Source organism: Lycium barbarum, chromosome 1, assembly GCF_019175385.1.
Source record: "Lycium barbarum isolate Lr01 chromosome 1, ASM1917538v2, whole genome shotgun sequence".
Lineage (NCBI taxonomy): Eukaryota > Viridiplantae > Streptophyta > Magnoliopsida > Solanales > Solanaceae > Lycium > Lycium barbarum.
Genome location: NC_083337.1, coordinates 45,974,072 through 45,989,881, shown reverse-complemented (window position 1 = coordinate 45,989,881; position 15,810 = coordinate 45,974,072).

Below are 15,810 nucleotides of genomic sequence, written 5' to 3'. Positions count from 1 at the left end.
CTCAAATTTATCCCCAATCATCTCTTATAATTGCCTCAAATTGCTACCTTAACCTTCATCAACTTACCTATTCCACAAATACTCTCTCTTCGCTTAAAACCACTAAAACTCTCGGTAAACAACTTAAACATAACGGTAGAAATTGTTTACATACATTGAGGGGTCTATGATTTGAAAGATCAACTTCGACTCCAACTCCCTATGTTTCACAACTTGAAGAAACCCTAGAAACTACCTTTTTCGTGACAAGCACGGGTCCACGGGGCTTGGACCCTACCAACACTCCACTAATAATGATGGAAAATATTGGGAGAGAAAATATTAGGGTTTCTCTGATTTGGAATGAAGGAAAATAATAAATAAGGTCGTGAACCACATATTTATACTTAGTAATTAAAAAGCTCCAGCATTGCAGTTCGACGGACGGGTCGACGGTCCGTCGACTTGCCCGTCGACCTACGCCTGCATATTTCCAGCTGTGGAACTCTATCGACGCCGCACAATAGTGGCCCGTCGATGATGACTGGTGTCTGCAAATTTTCTCAAGTTCAGCTCATATCGTGTCGATTCGATTTGTTCAACTTCTAACTCTGTAAATTACAAGGAATACCTGCTGGTACCTTTGTACATAGGATAATGCAATTTCTATCTCCAAGACTCAGACACGAGTCTCAATTCCAAGGGCATACCCGACTATGAAACTATAGGTTCTACTACGACGAGAATGAGAGGCGTAAGAATGTACATCTTCTAGAAGTTTGGTGGCTTCACCGACATCTACACATCGAAGCAAACCCAAGTCCGGAGTTCGTTTGTACAACACTTATTTATTCAGGAAGAATCCATTTGCCATTCTTCTGATGGTCTTCTTTTGTCCACTCGTGACTCCTTCGTGGTATTCCCGTTTCTCCAAGTATATTTTGATGTCACTATACCACTGCTTGCCATTCAGCTTTGCTTCTACGTAGCAACAATGGACGTGCCCTTCTTTCAAGTTTATCCTCAGCGGGTCGATGTGACTGCTTTTAGGATGTTGGATCATTGACGCTATTGTGGCCAGCGAGTCGGCAAACTCGTTCTAAGCTCTTGGAGTATGTCGAAACTCAATCTTTCTGAATTTTTTGCACTGTCTTTGTGCCAAGTTCACGTACGGCAAGATCTTTTCACTTTTGGTGGCTCACTCGCCTTGTACTTCTTGAATTAGTAGGTCGAAATCTCCAATGACCAGTAATTCAGTGATGTTTATATCTAGGGCCATCCTGAGACCTAGAATGCCGGCGTTGTATTCAGCCATGTTATTGGTACAATGGAATTTGAGCTTCGCGGCCATTGGGTAATGTTGCCCATTTTCTAATATTAGAACTACTCCTATTTCGAAACCTTTGTAGTTGAATTCTCCATCGAATAACAATTTCCAAGCCTGTGTATGGTTCTACTGCTTTATCTTCTATGGCCAATACCCCTTCATCTTGGAAATGAGTGTGGAGGGGTTCGAGCTCTTCATCAACTAGGCTTTCAGCTAGCAGGTCGGCAGAGGCTTTTCCATTGATGGCCTTTTGGGCTACGTATACAATGTCGAATTCGCTTAACAACATTTTCCATTTGGCTAATTTTTCGATGGGCATGGGCCGATGGAAGATATACCACAATGGATCCATCTTGTATATAAGGTGGGTTGTATAGTAAGATAAATAATGCCTCAATTTCTGGGCTACCAAAGGTAAAGCGCAGCAAGTTTTCTCCACTAACGTATATCTTGTCTCGCAGGCAGTGAATTTTTTGCTCAGGTAGTAAATGGTACATTCCTTTTTTCCTTCTTCATCGTGTTGTCCTAATACGCAACTGAAGACATTTTCAACAACTGATAAGTATAGCAACAGTGGGCTCCCGGGCCTTATTGGTACCGAGACTAGTGGCTTGGACAGGTATCTCTTGATAGTATTAAATGCCTCTTGGCACTCTTCTGTCCATTTTGTGGGAGAGTCTTTCTTCAAAAGCTTGAAGATGGGCTCAACAATGATAGTGGATTGAGATATGAATCTTCCAATGTAATTTAACCTTCAAAGGAAGTTCATGACTTCTTTCTTGGTTTTGGGAGAAAGTAATTCTTGGATTTCTTTGTTATTTGTCGGGTCTAGCTCTATGCCCCTTTGGCTAACTATGAACCCTAGTAATTTCTTGTTGGTACCCCAAACACACATTTAGCCGGGTTTAATGTAACGACCCAAACCGATGGGCCACGACCAGTGCCCAAACTGGACACCCGTATACGGACTTGCTCGATATGATCAGACCGAAACTGGAAACAATATGGTAATTTTTAAAAGCACGCTATAAACTTATCATATCATATATAAAAAAGAACTTGTCTCTTGAGAAGCCACAGATAACCAAACATAACAAAATATGCAAGCCGATAAAGCTGCCACTATGCACGGGAACTTCCAAAACGAACTACATCTGCATAGCTGATCAAACCGTATATACGCAACCCACATATATCTACAAACCTCTAAGAGTATATCAAAGCCTATGTCAAAGGATCTGTACCAAAACAACTTGAGCTCCGGAACACTAGAGCCCTCCAAGTAGCTGAGCTGAAATCCTAAACCGGAGGATCACCAAACTGAGTGCATGTACCTGCGGGCATGAAACGCAGCCCCCGAAGAAAAGGGGGTCAGTACGAATAGTGTACTGAGTATGTAAGGCATGAAATCAACATGTACCTAAATCCTAGAAAACATTTGAGACATGTCAATGAACGGGCAAAATAAATGCATCAGTATAGCTATATCAAAGAAACACATATATCCATAGAAATATCATAACAAAGGCCACAGCGTCACCCCCTGTCAACTGTGCCATACATATACACATCACAACAAAGGCCCCAGCGTCACCCCCTATCAACTATGCCATGCATTAACATCACAACAAAGGCCATAGCGTCACCCCCTGTCAACTGTGCCTTATATATATATACAATAATGGTCACAGCGTCACCCCCTGTCAACTGTGCCTTATATATGCATGAAGAATGAAAATGAGTGCAGTACATAATCAAAATGAAATACTAGAACTGTTTAATGTCACAAAATAGCTATATACATATATTATACTCATGGCATGCATAGGAGTTCAACTAAAAACTATCGCTCTATCCCAGCTTGAAGAAACAATTTATAAGGTGAGATCAACAACAACGAAATTAACCGGGAAAATCATGAAATAGCTTAACATTTTTCACATCATCGTTGAAATCATATTTGAGACCTTATAGCATAAAATCATCCTCAACATAATCCTCATAAAAACATTCTCATTTTTAACATCATAAGAAGCTTTAAGAGTCATAAAATTCTTGCTTTTGAAATCAAGGAGGTTATGAAAACACTTATGGCCTCATACCATAGGAATCATGCCTTTGAAAGAAAGGGACGAGCCTTAACATACCTTTCGGTCGCGTTCGTTCAACGTTTATCCTTCCAAGCTCGTAAATCTACATATAAACCATTCATACTATTATTCGGCTCAATGTCATACGCTCATGTTAAGCCTTTAATTTAATTCCATTTAGAATCTACCAAAATTCGGGCAGCACCTCCCCTGTTTATATGCCTAACCGGAAATCACAATCCAACAACCAACAACAACAACAACAATACCAACATAACAACAATATTATCGCCACCAATAGGCTCCATAAGATATCCCACACGATGTTTTCCCAATTTCTCAACTAACCATAACAATATCCACAATACCATAATCAAAGAATTATATTCAGTTTAATTTCAAATTAATCCAAAATCTCCTTTCAAATTCATTCCATAGTCATCATCATCACTTTAATAATTTGCAACTTCTATACTATGATTCTCTTCTTTTATAGGACTTGCTAAACCTTCAAATCAACTTAATCATGAGAAATAGGATGGAGAACATACCTCACTAGAAGAACTTCCCCCCACTCAACTTCTTCCAAGACCAAATTTATCACAACATTAAGTGGAGACAAGAACAATCATTCTCCATGACTTAGCTTGGGGCTTTGGAGTTTAATCCTCTTTTGTGATGGTATAGAATGTTTTGTTATGGTGGAGAGCCTTCAAGAATATTCTTGTAGTGGAGAGAGAAGTGTGGAAAATTCAAGATAGGTAGTGGAGAGGTTAGGGGAGTTCTAGAGGATTATGGAGTTAAAGAAAAAAATGACTAAAATGAAGTGTAGAGGCCCTTTTATAGGTGCCAAATTCGGATTGGGCCGGGTCAAAACATAAGTGAGCTTTTAAGTGGATTTTCCGGATTCCCGCCCAGGTTCGGGTTCCTCTGACTGTCCGTTGTAAAATGGCCATAACTCCCTGCTCCGATGTCGGATTGTCGAACGGTTTGTTGCGTTGGAAACTAGACTCGATGAACTGCATTGTAGGATTTCGAACCACCTTAAAACTCCTTATATACTCGGAGATATACCCCTCCAAATTTGACAAAAAATTCCGTCCAGAATTCTGCTAACTGTTTTTTCAAATTTTCAACAAACTTATTTTCTTCGATTTGCTTGGTCCCAGAATCTTATAAAACTCTCCATACACGAAATTTATCATTAATAAAACTTGATAATGGTCATATCCTTTGGTTTCAAGGTTGTCCTTCCCGGTTACGACTTACGAGATCGTAATTCATCCTTTACTTCATTGTTACAATCTTCCCATGGCTTGTACCTTCTAAAACTTCATGGAACGTCTCCGATACTCCATTAATATTGTGAAGTACGTGGTATGATCATGCTCTGAGAATGTGAGGTGTAACATCCTTCCCCGTTTAGGAACATTAGTCCACGAATGTTGTAGCTTGTGAGCTTACGACGCTTTTATTAGTTTCTTGAAATGGCTGTCCTCCTTTAGTTCCTGATCTCCATGCTCTTATACTATGGGCTCATTAGTCTTCTTTCATATCCTCCCTATTCTCTATGGAACTCATTAGTTAGTTGCATATCCTCATGTTCTTATGTATGTACCCAGTGGTCAACTGATATCTAGTTACTGTCCTGGGACTTGTTGCCATTAAGATGGTCTTAACTCATGATTGCTATGGCTCCCTACTACTCTATGAGCACTCTTAATAGTTGAACTCTTTTGCCTTGCTCTTTATTTCTCTACTAGTAGACAAATTCCCCTGATCAGATATGACACTCTTCCTTGCTTGCTTCTTGGTGCTATTTTAGATTATCCCTTTTTGTACTTGTCGACCATATATACATACCACATTATCTCCTTTTTAATTCCTTGGTCGAACTCTTTAATTCCTTACAATATCATCCTATTCATACCTGAACTTTTCCTATAATTTCCTTTCATCAGTTTTAGCATAATTGCAATATAAACTCATAAACATGGAACAAAGATAAAATCCTACTTAATCATAACTTCCTTTTGATACGAGTATGCGTTCTTCTTAAGTCCTTGATTCTCTTGTACCGGTGATCATTTGAGACTTAAATTAGCCAATGTTCTTCTTTGACTCCCTATCGTTGTTCTTACATCAATTTTGTCTACCATTGTATTAAGACGATTGTCTATATGGCTCTATAACATATACTCTCACATTTGATATGACCGGCGACTTGTGACTCCACGACTTGCGAGGTACTTTCTAATCCTAGGTAGCACTGCTGTCTTGCTATTCATAGGCACACTATCTCCCTTTCCTTTGGAGATCATTGAATTCCGTATACTTATTCCTCTTGCTAAAACTTTCATCTCTTCTAGTGCTAAGATTTCCCTTTCTTGAGCTTCAGAATATTGTAGCTCATCTTAGAACTGAATTTGTTCTCCCCCCCCCCCCCCCCACCCTTTTAAAGGATGTTTTCATATACTGTAACCTTTGAGTGTTAACCGTCTTTTATAGTCATCTGACCGACCTTATCGATCCTTCAACTCCTCTATTCCATATAATGCCGGAGTTCTTTTCATCGTATGGTTTAACTTGTTTTCCTTTTTGCTAGTTGAGTTCTTGTATCAAATCAAAATGCTTATACATATCAGATACAATCCTAACGCCTTCTTTATTGTCTTTTCACTTCTACCTCTCATGACTAGTAGTCCCCTAGGTTAATAAATTAATGGGGATATCGGAATTCATGAAGCCTCTTATGGAGTGTCCGACTATACCACACTCTTTTAGCCCTAGTCTTTCTCCACGACTATCTTATTAATATCCTTGAAATTCTCCTTGGTCTAGGTTCCGAATTCCTATTTATGTCTATACTATACCATTGAAAGTAGATATTCAACACCATTCATTCCCACGACTCGTCCTTTCATTATCTTAGCTCATTTGTCCCGTAATTCTCCTTAACTACTCGTTTGCATCGCAGCTATGCGTCATAGTCCTTCTAGTGTTCTGTCAGCTCTTGTTCTTAGCATGAAATCCTCACAGAGTACACCCTTTCCTTTCTTCTTTCGCCGAGTCTTCATCTTTCCTTATGATACTACAACTTGTGTACGCATATATAGATATATAACTAAAAAAAATTGATTTTCTTCATGATCGCATCTTTGCATCTTTCGCATAACTGTTGTCTTATAATTTCAATTTGTTTTCCCTTGGGCAAGCCGACTGATTCACTAACCTTCTCCTTCTTGTCGGCGGCCACATAATTCCCTTTAACCATTTCATTGACACCTTCTCCTTCCTTTAGTCCTCATAGTTTCTTTTACTTGTACAATGCCTATTTCCATCAGTCATCCTTTACTCTTGGGTTAGGAAACTTTGGAGTGTTTTGCTAGGGATATGAGATTTAAATAATAATAATAAGCATGTAAGGATCCAAACTGCATAATGAAGGTCGTGCCTAGTGCGAATCCCTTTTAACATTGAAAATCTCTTTTTGCCCTAAGTTTTCCGTCCATCTAGGTCTATACCGTACCATCCCGTCACTATTCCATGCAATTCCATCCACTGTTAGTCCTTCCACCCATTTAGCTCATTTACTCGCAATTCTTCCTAACTATGTGTTCGTGTTACAACCGTACATTAAGTTTTCCTAGTGTCCTACTACTTCTTGCTCTTTGCACAAAATTCTTACAGTTTACACTCTCTCCATGCTTCATTCATCGAGCCTTTATCCGTCTTTCTGACGCTACGGCCGAGTTGTCTTCCATACATGTTCCTTACATTTCAATCTACTCCCTCTATGACCGAATCTCTCGGCCTTTATCGGAATTCTTATCCCATGCCATTAATTTTTTAATCATTTATATCATCCCATCATCCTCGTTCTTATCTCGATGATTGATCGGTTTCTTACAGCTAAATCGTTAAAGCATCTTGTGTACCCCCGTGGTTAAAGATTTCCAGTTACTTTACTCCTAAATGCTCTCCTCCTTTCCTCATATTATAACATTGACCCTAAAGTTCATAGAATATCCTTTTAGAGTTGTAGATCCGTTATATTTCCAAATCATCTTTTAGGGGGCGTCCTCTCTTTCCAAGGTGATTATGTCTGCTTGGTCGTGCCTTTAGTTCCTCGATTGCTTCTCAAGAACTGGGAATCCCCTAACATTGTTACCGAACCTTCTTATTCTTCCTCACTTCCCTTTCCTTTTCGTGGTTACTTCCCTTCAGTCCTACTACTAGTATTTGTTCTCCTAATTCTGTAGGTTCATTCCCTGTCCGTGCTATCATACCCAATTCCTTCGACACACCCACTCCCAAATTTTATCTAAATAGTCCCTTGCTTTGCCCGTCATCTCTTTTGGAAGCTTCACTCACCCTCATTTCTCACTTCTCTCTTCTTTTCTCAAGACATTCTAATCTCTTCTCTTCCTATATATACTCACTTTCTTCCTTTCTCCGATATTATTGCATTAGGACTTTTCAACTCTAAGTCGCAGTAAGAATAACATTAACTTACCTTGTAACATTCGGGCCGTATGTTCCTCGGGACTAACATATTATATTTATGGATCGGGCCGTACGTTCCTCGGCACTAACATGTTATATTTATGGATCGGGCCGTACGTTCCTCGGCACTAACATATTATATTTATGGATCGGGCCGTACGTCCCTCGGCACTATTATATTATATATGGATCGGGTCGTACGTTTCTCGGCACTATTATATTATATATGGATCGGGCTGTACGTTCCACAGCACTATCAGTTATATTAAAATCTATGCCTAACATACGCCGTAGAGTCAATTTTAGTCATATAAAGTTACGCAGATATTCTCAGATGTTAGCCACATATGCATTCAATTATTGAGACTGGTTTCCATGATTCATCTGTACTTGATGTTCTTATGCTTTATATACTCAGTACATATTCCGTACTGACCCCCATTCTTCGGGGGGGGGGGGGGCTGCGTTTCATGCCCGCAGGTACAGACGCTCGATTCGGTGATCCCCCTGCTTAGGATTTCTAGTCAGCTGTCTTGGAGAGCTCCGTTGTTTCGGGGCCTAGACTTTTGGTACAGATCGTCCGATGTATTTATATATGATTGTCCAGGGGTACGACGGGGCCCTGTCCCGTCATAATTTACTGTTAGCACACTTAGAGGTCTGTAGACATGTGTGTGGGTTGTAAATAGATTATGATCAGCTGTGTCTATATAGTCGTTGTGGATGTTTCTGTTGGTTGTGGCTGCCTTGCTGGCTTGCATATGTTATCGACACGTAGTGGCAGCCTAGTCGGCTTGCGTATTTGATTTCATTGTGATTGGTTGAGACTCCGCATGGAACAAATTATCTTGATATGTGACGTTGAGAACCTTTGGGTCTATGTCGATTCCCATGTTGTCTATAGTGTCAGTCTGATTAGGTCTTACAGGTACACATATGGGTGTCCAGCTCGGGCACTAGTCAAAGCCCACGGGGCCTGGGTCGAGACAGAAGTGGTATCAGAGCAGTTCATCCTCGGAGTGTCTACAGACTGTGTCTAGTAGAGTCTTGTTTATCGGTGTGTTGTGCACCACATCTGTAAATAGGAAGTTACAGGATATTTAGGATGTTACTTTTTCTTCTTATTCTAGTTCGTGTGATAGAGCCAAGAGATAGGAAATGATATCCCTTATATACTGACCTTTGATTTCAGTAGGAGAATGGTGTCTACAAGAGAAGGTAAATAATGCTACTGGGAGTTACAAAGGTAAGATATTTCATCGAGGTTATGTTATCAGAAATTGTATATACAGAATGGCAAACTGGCCATCATCAAGGTAAGTTATTGAAGTATAGTAAGAAAATGGATTGAATATATATATATATATTGTTGATAAGTTCAGTTATAAGGTATGAATAGAAGAAGCTAAACGAATCAGTAAAGAGATAAGTAAGCAGGGTACATGTCAGGTACGGTATGAATGTCGCAGGTGTGATTGAAACCTGAAGTTAAAAATTGAAAGGGAAAGTAAACAGGAAAATGTAACAGGTACAGTTCGAGTTGGACATACGAGGTAAGTTCATCACTTTCATACTGTTATTGATATGGGGAGCCCTGTGCGGCTATGATATGATATAATATATACATATATATGTTGGCCCTGTAAGGCATTGTTGGTATTTCCTGCGTGCAGGTTTTGGGATAGTATGAAATACAGAGGAAACTCTGCCAACATTTTCCTAGAAATAAAAGGAGAATGAGATATAAGTTCGTAAAAAGTCTTGAAAGGTCATGTCAAAAGTAATGATAAGATTTGAATAAGTTGCAAGTACGTCTGACTTTGAGAAATAAAGTTAACGGTTTAATTGATAGTAATAGAAATTATGAGGTCGATATCGATATGGTACATTTATCAGGTTGGATTAAAGTTTTAAGAGATACCCTCCATGTCATCCGTAAGACGTATCATTCTTGTTTGGGAAATTTTAATTCGAAGAAGCAAATATGAGCAGCAAGTTGGAATTAATTTTAACGGACCAGAATACTTTCCAGCCACATTTTTACCTTAGAATAGCTCATGTTGAAGGGAAAAAATGTCCAGCAATTAAGTTTCACTTTTATTGAAAAGTACAAAGCATACAGTAAGTAGTTTATGAACTAAATGATTCGTTCACGGCTCAAGAATATATCTGGAGGTAAACCATGTGAAACAAGCACTAGAAGTCCTGTGGTGCTTGTCGGATTCTAGTTTTTCTTCTGGTGGTGGTTGGAGAATGCTTTATGGTGACATTTTATTAGTTCTTAATCAACTAATTGGAGATGGAATTTGTGGAGGGAAAACTCAAACTTGTGGGCTGTCCGGGATCATGTATTTCATATGTTGTTGATTAAATGCTAGGAAGGGCCGGTAATACTAAGGGATGATTTAGAAAAAGGTGGCAAATCTTAACAAAACATTTTATCGAGGTATCGAGTGAACCGATAAGTAGGGATAAATTACGACGAGTTTACAGTTAAAAGGAGTAATAGTATGATTGAGATAAAGGTACGAAAGAGGAAGAATTATGACAAATTATGAAGGTATTGATAAGACAGCTTGTGAGATATTAAGGATAAGATTGATCAGAAAGGGTGAAGGGTTAAGTACGCCTATTCCACAGAGTGTAATTAGAACATAGTAAGAGTCGTGAATAAGGTTAAGAAGTGTTACGTTATAGGATGGATTACGAACAGGATGTAATGTAAATACCTTAAGGATTGTTATAGAAATGAGTAAAGCCCAGCAAGGAAGTAACTAAAGGATATGATGTGATTAGTGTGAAACGGAAAAGCAAATATAGAACGAATAAGAAAGACTTACAAAGTCCTATAGGGAAAGTTCAGAATAGAGGTCAAGTGGTAACGAAAGTGAAAGCGAGCACAGGACGAGAATGAGTTATTGAAAAAAAATAATAAGTAGAAAGCGAGTGGGATTATAGTGTAGCGATGTGTTATGACGTGAATAGCTAAGAAAATGAGTAATATAAGCGACAAAATTGTGAAAGACCAAACTAAAGGAAGATGAGCAACGAGACAGAATGAGTGCCAAAAATGACTAGTATGATAAGAACAAATAGGGATGAACAGAATATGTTTTGAAAATGAGAAAGGGGTTATGTAGAAGTAGTGTTCTCCATAGAATACAGGAGTAGCATGAGATTCCTCGTGCACAACATAAAAGATGGACATAGACTGGAGAAATGGTAAGGAAATTCTAAAGGAAGCACCCAAGATAGATGCAATTAATTGCGTATGGGTATAGAACGAAAGGGAAATGTATAACTACGAGCGTAAAAGTAGAGCACAACAGTGAGGATATAAGATAAGATCGTTATTTAGATAAACCGATATGAATTTGAGTAAGTTAGAAGTCGGTTTTGGGTACGCAACAAGGGTGAAAGAGCATAAGGTATAAAGGAGTACTACGTGCATATGACTTCACCTCGGAAATAGTGAAATCCATAAAGGACAAGGACTGTAGGCCTAAGGAATAAATAATGTATTGTGAGTTTATTAGAGGGAACAAATGATGTCCGTGGGGATAAAGATAGTCTTATAAGAAAGCTGGGACACTTATCATCAAAAAATAAGTGCTACCTAATTGAGAATTTGAAACAACTATAAGCACTAGCTAATTACTGATCGGAATAAATGGAATGTGGCTTTGGATAAATCGCTACATTAATTGCATTACTTGAGTACCAACCATCAGATGAGATTTATACTAGATATAGAAAGGTTCTCGTCACTTCGTGATTTTGTTAGGGTTTCGTACGAGGATAATCAAAGTTATAAATTATAAAGAAAGGACATGGATGTGGTACAGTATATCAAGTGAATTGGAAAAGAGTCAGATGAATTTGGGATTGAAAATGAGGACATAGAACAGAGTATACATAGATAATGATATCAGTACACCCTAAAGGGGGGAAGCGGGTGAAAGAAATGCAGGTGTAAGATTGAAACAATTGACATTGCAATATATTTGATATAGATGCTTAAACTTTAAGTGAGATCCCTTGTTGAGACAAGTTTGTAAGATCCGAAAGTCAGCAATAAATGGATAGAAGTCAGGATGGTATTTGAGACGGTGCGGAGAAGCTTCTGTAAAGGACTTGAATGATATGGCGTTACAAAGTGGGTGCTTATGAAAAGAAAGAGTACGACAAAAGAATGGTAACGAGTAACTTAAAAGATATTATAAAGGATAGTAAGGCTATACTGGATTAGAGGTTAAGATGTTGGCAACAGAGTTATTGGCTAATGATATTGTGACACGTATGTAGCGAAGGAGAAGGGATAGGAAATCTCTCCTATAGTGGGATATGAGAAAACCAAATGGTGAATAAAGGAAAGGAAATGAGTATGACAAGAAAGGATACGAACGAGTTTAGGTACGAATATGTAAAGCATAATGAACCAGGAGAAGGAAGGACTACAACTAAGGTTAGACATACTCTATACAAGTTATACAAGAATAGTTATGCAACCTACGAATATTAGTATACCAGGAATAAGACCAAGCGAGTACTTGATAACAAGAATAAGGATTCAGTGATAATAGTGCGGTTGCGATATTTTGGATACATTAAGGAAAAGTGTAAGATGGTTTGAGGCAAAACTACAGAGATATAATTAGTACTGAGGGAAAAATCCATAGTTGAGCCCTGATACCATTGAAGGTACGAGAGAAGAATGCAAAGTAAAGCATAAAGACTAGTGAAACGATGCTAAGGTATTTCCCAGGCTAATTTGAGCACTTACGCATATTCCGATGCGTGATAGGAAAACTAAGAGAAAATTTAAGTAAAGGGGCAATAGAAAAGTTTAAAGTAAAGATAAAGAAACGACACGAGATAATATGCCTATGGTGTTACAAGTTGGATTAAGGGAAGTTGTGGAATGGTTTAACCGAGACGATTAGAACAAGCGGGTTACTGGTTACTGGATGACAGTGAAGTTATAATATGAGGGGACCCTAGCGCTATTTGATAAGCCAACCCTAAAGATAGAGATCAAGAACTAAAAGCAAGTGATAGTTAAAAACCTTTAAAAGAAAGTCAGAAAGTGACACATGATGCTAAAGATTCCAGAATACGAACTGTAACAGCGGAGTAAAGCAAGGATATTGGAGTAGAAAAATGTTACACTCTTTGAAATTTCGTTTTACTCGTAGAATATACGAAGGATCTATAGGTTACCAGAGGCATGCAATACTCCAGGGATATTAAAGTCTAATGAATCGACGAGGGACTTCTGCGCATTATAAAAATCTTATTTAAAGATTAAGAGGTAAGATGAAGGGAACGATATCTTAAGGGAGTAACTATAGGAGAAGAAGGAGTCGATTTAAGACTAAGCACACTAGGGAGAGAGTAAGATTTCAGCGGAAGAGCTCGCAATACAACTACAACCGACTGCGAAGTAAAGAGGAGAGTAAAGGCAATGACGTGGAATTATTACCTCGAGAAGCAACAAAAAGAGGAAATATTACAGGAATGACTATGTAGAGACCTGGAATGCATTATAGTGAATTATAGCGAATCGACCAATGGAAGAGGTATGTGAAGGACATAATTAAATAAGAGAACACTTGAGAAAGTATTGGGAGTTCAGGACCAGTTTAACATTCGAGGACAAATGTTCTAAAGGGGGAAGGATGTTATACCCCGTATTTTTGCACGTCGGATCATTCGTAAGCTAATCGACGTAAGTTTAAGGACGGGATTATTTTTGGGGTATGAGATAGGGGCTTTTAATCCCCGATTTTTAATGAGTGCACGATTTCTTGTAAATTTAATTGGTGTAGAAATATTAATGGAGATTAGGGATTAATTAATTATGATTAGATTATTGAGTGGACCCCACTACAATACATGGATAAATATAATTGGATCATGGAGGATGACATGTCATAGTTGGACACATGTCATTTTGGTTGGACATGTGTCAAAATTATGGGGTGCATATATAAGGCCATAAAATGACTCATATTGCATTCATATTTCATTTATCAAAGTGTATTTTAGTGAGAGAAGCTCTCAAGCTTAAGAGAGAGAGAGGGATTCGGCCATGGCCATGCGAACTTGTGAAACTCACAGCCATGGTAGCTTGTGGAGGAAACTCACGGCCAACCCTTAGCATAATTAAATTGCTAAGTTTTCGAGTTCAATTGGAGGAAAAGATGGAGGAAGCTCACGGCCATGGTTGGTCTTAGCCAAGCTTCTTAAGGTAAGGTTTAATACTTTCCTACATGTTTTAGAAATGATTTGGTCTTTGTATGAATTGGTGGATATGGAATTGAATGCAAGAATTGTGTATGTTGATGTTGAGGAGTTGTTTGGGCCGTGTAGGGGCTGCTCTAATTTAAAATGGTGGATTAATTTTAATTAATGTTGTAGTTGTTGTTGAGATGGATTATGTGATGAAAGTGAAGAAATTAGATGGTTAAAGTTGAAGTTGTATTTGTTTTAGGAGCTTTTTTGGGACGTGTTGTCATTCTTGTTGAATTTGAAGATTAAGTGTAATTAGAGTTATGCACGATGTTGCTATAATGGTTCGACTGTTATAAGGTCGTCTCGATGAAATGTTACGACTATAGATTGTTAAGAATAACTAGAATACGGCGTATTCGTTTGGTTGATTACTATTGAATGATGTAATGTATGGGTTGATTGGAATGTTATGCGGGTTGTTCGGAGTATCCTTGAGTCATGTCTTGGTATGTTTCGATATAATACTTGAACGTGTGGTTGTTGATGTTGACTTGGTTGTTATGTGGTTTGTTTGAATATAAGGGAAACGTCGTCCAATCTTCTAGAAATGAACTACTAACGTTGGAATGCGTTTTGAACCTTCCCGTAACATAACGATAGTTCTTGACGTCTTAATATAGGTTGAGACACTTCGGGCAGCGTATACGTATTGTGTTACGGATAAACGTTAAAGGTATGTAAAGTTATCCTTTCTTTCTTTTTGGCATGATTCTTATCATATGAACGAACACAGTGAGCAAGCGAGTTCCAAAGACTCTATTCTTAGAGAGTGTAGAGATATTTGTATCGTTGGCCTCCTATGTTTTATGTCCATAACTCCCAGAGACTTATCATACTAGCTCCTTATCTCACAAGAGGACTTCAGAGTATCCTTTTCCGAGTCTTACATGCATTTATACATATTATATTTATGGATCGGGCCCTACGTTCCTCGACACTAACATATTATATTTATGGATCGGGCCATACATTCCTCGACACTAACATATTATATTTATGGATCGGGCTGTACGTTCCTCGGCACTAACATATTATATTTATGGATCGGGCCGTACGTTCCTAGGCACTAACATATTATATTTATGGATCGGGTCGTACGTTACTCGACACTAACATGTTATATTTCTGGATCGGGTCGTACGTTCCTCGGCACTAACATATTATAATTATGGATCGGGCCGGACGTCCCTCGGCACTATTATATTATATATGGATCGGGTCGTACGTTTCTCGACACTATTATATTATATATGGATCGGGTTGTACGTTCCACAGCACTATCAGTTATATTATAATCTATGCCTAACATACGCCGTAGATTCAGTTTCAGTCATATAGAGTTACGTAGATATTCTCAGATGTTAGCCACAAATGCATTCAATTATTGAGACTAGTTTCCATGATTCATCTGTACTTGATGTTCTTATGCTTTATATACTCAGTACATATTCCGTACTGACCCCCTTTCTTTGGGGGGCTGCGTTTCATGCCCACAGGTACAGACGCTCGATTCGGTGATCCGCAAGCTTAGGATTTCCAGTCAGCTATCTTGGAGAGCTCCGTTGTTCCGGGGACTAGACTTTTGAAACAGATCTTCTGATGTATTTATATATG